This window comes from Eulemur rufifrons, chromosome 1 (assembly GCF_041146395.1).
Source record: "Eulemur rufifrons isolate Redbay chromosome 1, OSU_ERuf_1, whole genome shotgun sequence".
Lineage (NCBI taxonomy): Eukaryota > Metazoa > Chordata > Mammalia > Primates > Lemuridae > Eulemur > Eulemur rufifrons.
In genome coordinates, this window is record NC_090983.1 from 35,039,948 (window position 1) to 35,045,575 (window position 5,628).

The window sequence follows — 5,628 nt, forward strand, 5'->3', positions numbered from 1 at the left end:
TCTGCATCAGTTGAAGAGGGTCTTGCTATCACCTCTGATGGTACTAAGTTTGTTTGATTCCATGGTTGTCTTTTCCAGCTTCGTGCCTATTGTTCAGTATTCATGTTTTCACTTACTGAGACCATTCAAGGGAAGTAATACCTCATAGTAGACATGGCAGACACACCAAACTCCTGTTTCTTTGAGATAAGAAGTAAAAGGGATAATATACAAAACACTCATATGTTTTAGCTGAGAGGAAAGAGAGAGAGTTTATTAGATTATACACTCATCCCATGGCATACCATATATATATTTAAATAGGGACACGTCTGCCTATGTTTGGCTATACATATACTTTTGCACACATGGTATTATTATTTTTTGCTGCTGTTACCATAATGTATCTCAAGTTACAGATTAAATATATCTTTTAACTATTTCTGAATTTGAACTTAGGTCCATATACAGAAAGAACTTTAGAAAATGTATTAATTTGGATCTTCTCTTCACAGCCATAATCATTATGTTTTTGTGATCTAAAGTCTCCTTGTTTAGTCAGTGCTGCTCATGAATAAATATAACAAGCTTAAATTTCTCATTTGTGAGTAGTACATTTGCTTTTTAAAACAGCAGACAAGGCACACTAATTCTCACTAAAATATTTTCATGTAGGTGTATTTATCACTAAGTCCTAAAGTCTTATTTTGCTAACAAAATACTTCATTTCAAGGACTACAAAAGGATTCTAATTAAACATTTTATAAACAATAATAGGTTGGGCCTTTAGCCATTATATATGTATATATACAGACAGATATATATGTGCACTTACATTTTGATGGGATCAAGTCCTGATTAAAGTCAGATAGTTACCAGAGGTGAGAAGGTAGGCTCTGTGTAAAGATTAGCAAAATTGATGTTTCTATCACTTGAGAAAAGGAAAGTCCTTTGCCTTTAAAGCACACACTGTTTTTATCATGCTTACAGTGTATATACTAGCTGGTAAAACAGCACAGCCCACTTAGCAATGTTACTAAATACAAAAGTATTTATTGGCAGTTAGAGATTATCTAATTCAGCAAATTTCTGTGCTGCACTGTTAACGGCATTTTTATTTAGAAATTGTTGAGTTTTGAGTAAGTATTGTTGCTTATAAAGTAATTCCTAGACCTTACTGTTGATAACTAGATCAAATATAGACTAGACAGGGAAAAACACTGGGTACTTTTAGTGTTTCTAAAGCCTCCTCTGGAGTTATTGCTGTTACAATTTGGAATTAATAATATGATAGAAATTCTTAACACTTTTTTTTCTGGATCGTTTTCATGCCAGAAATTAAACAGCTCTGCTCGCTCTTAGTTATCACCAGAATGAAAATATTTGAAGTGGTGATTCTAAAAAAGCCATTTGTGGCTGGTTAACATTGATTTTGAGTTTCTTCAATATATATTGATCATGTATTGATCTTTAATTTTTTTCCATATTTTCGTCAGATAAATTCAGATATATATAATGAAATACCTTTTCTTGAGTGAACTACACTAATATGGTTCTAATATCTACATGATTATACATTAAAGGAAAAAGAAATAAAGAACTGTAATAAGCCTAGTAAATGTTTTTGTTGGTTATCTTACCACTCATGTAGATACTACACATTTCCACAATACAGATAAACTCGTATGAAGCAAATTATTTGTTTTGTTCATTACCTAGTTCCTATATTTTTCTTAACTCTTCAGATTTCTCACTTAACAATGTGTATTTATTTCACTTTGCTGCTTTTTAGCACCTGTTATGAAGGTGGTCAAGGGAAATAAAAGGAGGTAAAACTCAATTTTCAGTTTAGTTCTTGAGAGTTCTAGGAAAAATGAGGGAAACATAAATTTTATGAAATAAACTTAAGGCTATTGATTCCTGAACCCCAGATAAATCAGTTGGCCTATATTTTCATTTTAAGCTATAGGTCCAAATTAGTGTAATGTCTTGCATTTTTATTAGGTTTAGTGCAAAACTTTACAGTAATACATTTAGAATTTTAGCAACTGGTTATTAAAATCATTTGGGAAAATTTTTTTTAATGTGTTAGGACCTTTATTTTTCATCATCACTTTTTGTTTTCTCATTGCATAGGAATTGTGAATTTGTATATCTTAGGAGACAAGATACTTTGTGAAATTTATTGAGGAAAATCAATTTGGAGAGCATGACACTCACTAAGATAAGAAAGCAATTAAATTATTCTATTATGAAATTAGATACTGCCAGAAAACTTCCTCATCTGATAAGGTATATGTAAAACATACTTTTAAAAAATGGTAAGATGATTGGGAGCTGACATTTTATCCTAGCCTTTTTGAACAAAGAACATTTCATATTCTGTAATGAACTTTATTATTTATACACACTACTCATGCATTCTTTCACAGTAAGTTTTAATAGCCTGAGGAAATAGGAAAGCTGTGAGGCAACTCACATTCTTTACTTTTAATAAGGGATAATAGGAAAGAAAGGTCAGTAATCCAAATCCAAATGTGTGTACTGTAAATGCTTTAGAATTCACATTTTTTTATAAGTTATATTATGAATACAGGAGACTGAATTTTATCTGTTAATAACAGTTTTGAGAACAGACTAAAATTTGGAAATTGTGAGAATAGACAAGCTGTTATTCCATTAATAGTGTAAATGTAACATCTAAAATGTATAAATGTACACCTACATTGATAAGATAACATGTTCAAAAGTTTGGTGATATTCTAAGCTATATCTTGATTAAATTGTCTATGGTTGATAATTTTTAAATAAAGTACAGTACTTTCTGAAAGTGTTTGGCATGTTACACTGCCAAAAATGTTTGTGTTTTGAAACACTAAGTAACCAGTTAATTTCTGATGACTTTATATAGGACTTGATATATATGAGTCAGAATCAATCTGTACTCATTCTGTACATTGTAACTTTAAACACTTATGAAAAACTGTATCTGTTGGTGTATTTTGATTAGTTGGTGTAAGTTTGTTTGCATATTTGAATTCTAATCTTAATTTAGCAAGTCTAAAAGTAGCCATTTTTGTAAGTTCATATGTGATTTTTTAATGTTATTTTGGTTTTTAGTATTTATATAGCATTAATGTTACTAGTAAAAAATGTTTATAGACAAAGTATAGAGCTATTCACTGTTCAAAAGCCTAAATGATGGGCATATTTTGTATTTCATGTTGCACTTGTTCTGTTTCATATTGGACTTTTTACATCCCTTTTTTAGGGAAAAAAAGACGTGTTTGAATTCTTTTTAGCATAAAGCTCTGCATTGGAAACTATATAACTGTATCCATATGGTTAGCGAAACATACTTTGCCACCAAAGTAAATGAACTGTAAAATACCTCTGGATATTTGTGCCAATGAACTTTTCTTAGCATATTGGAATTAAAGCAAAAACAATCTTTCAGTATCTTTCATCTAGGATTTATGATAAATGTGTAAATCATGAAAACTTACATTCCTTACACTAATTTTTCTTTGAAAATATTCAGTTTATAGCATAGTGTGTTTTGTTTTGTCTGAATTTTTGAGTGCTTTCTGATTTTACTGGGTAAAAGTTCACCCAGTAATCTTTCAGCAATTAATGGAAGTAATCATTTGAAGTAATCTTGCTTCAGATTCATTTTGTGATGTAAATGGATTTTATTGTATAAGCCATTTTAGTACAGGTGTCTCATTTATGTAATTGAAAGTTTACTGTGGAATTTTTTTTCTTTATATTTCCATTCAGTCCCTTTATAGAGTCACATATTTCACAGGGGAAAATTATCCACTAGAATCTGACATAGTACCATGAAGTAAACCTTTTAAAATGCATATCTTAAAGGAAAATATTATAAAACAAGATATTAATGCTAAAATGTTAACAATAATGTGGTGTTCTCATGGGAAAAAAGTAGAAATATGATAGACTCACAAACTGCTGTGTTTATCTGCTTGAAATACTTTAATTTCTTCCCATAGAAATGCTAAGAAATTTCAGTCCCTCAATTAGAGTTCTTCCCATTATTTAATAACACTTAACTGTTTCTCTGCCCAGTAATGTTGATGCAGTTTGCATAAGTAGCTTTGGAAGTGAAGAAGCAGCACCGGAGAGCCAAATATTGAAACGTTTGGCCTTGTTTATTGACAGTTTATCCTATTATCTAGTAGGGAGTATGTGTGGTATTAGTAAAAAGATGATCTAGAAGACCTAAATTCAGTGTACGTTGTTCTTTAGAATGAGTTTGTCCTCATTCTAAATGTGTTGAATAGTTTTATCCTAAGTGGGAGATGCCTGTATTTGACATAATCATGCTTTCTATATTATCAAGTATGTATTTGTTGGAATACTGGTAGAAATAAGCTTCCTCTCCTCCATTGTGGAGTGGAAAAAAAGCTCCAGTTTTTAGTGTATATAAATTAGGAAGTTGTACTATGTATTTACATTTTTTAAAAATATAAAATGACTTAAATATATTATTTTGAAGTGATTGTACTACAGTTTCTTAAACTTATGACTAACTATAAATGTAGCAATGTACCCATGAGAAACCAGACCAAAATTGAATACATATCATCACTGTGACCTTGAACTTATAGTCATTTGGGATAAAACAGACTGTGCCTTAAAATGATAAAGGAATGCCCTGCAATTTTATAACTGTATATTTTCTTATGGGTGGTCTTGTCAAATTAGCCCCAAATCCTTTTCTTTGAGGTTGGTAAAATAAAAGTTTAAAATAAATATTGACCAGTATTTCCCTTAGTATTTGCAGAACTGTTGCTCTAGAGGCATCCCTTAATTTTCAGAGTTCTCATTTCAAATTAGAATTGATTTACACTACAAATATGTAAAAAATTAAGTTTGACTAAAGTTTCTGAAAAAATATTCTAGGAGAAAGTGGTGGCACTGCTGTTCTGAACTTATTACACATGGAAAAACTAACCTTCAAATGTAATTTTTTGTCTTAATAATATATCAAAGACATGAATTCTTCCCGAACACCTGTGCTCATTTTGTATCAGGCTAGTGAGGCTTGTATTTGTATATATCAAATAAAGTTAATTGACCCAATAATAATTTTTCAGTAATTAATAAACTCAGATTCATGTAGTATATTTTCTAACATTATTTCCCCCTATTTCTCTTTTGTCTTCCTAATTATTTTTAAGGTATCAAGAGAGAACTGGCTCCGATTTTTTAAAAAATGTGAAGACTTGCATTTTTACAGTGCTTATTTAAAATATTGGATATAATTTCTGTCTAAACTCTAAATTCTATTGACAGGACAATCATGGTCTTTGCTAAAAGCCCACATTTCTGTATATTCAGAGTTTGTTGTATATTATATTTTTCAATTTCAATTTTGAACATAAACACATTTCTTTCCTATTTTACCTCTAGTAACTCCCCCTAAAAGACAAAAATATAGATTTCTTTAAAAGTAAGTAGAAAGTAAATGTCTTTTCCTAAAACATGGTCAAGTTGACATGAAAGTAGTTTGGAGTGTAATAAAATAAAACAAATGGCTCTCAACTTGCATCAGTTTTTATAATACAGTTAAAAATGTATAGAGGACAAACTATGTGTTACGCTGAGATAGACTCAGTAAGTAAT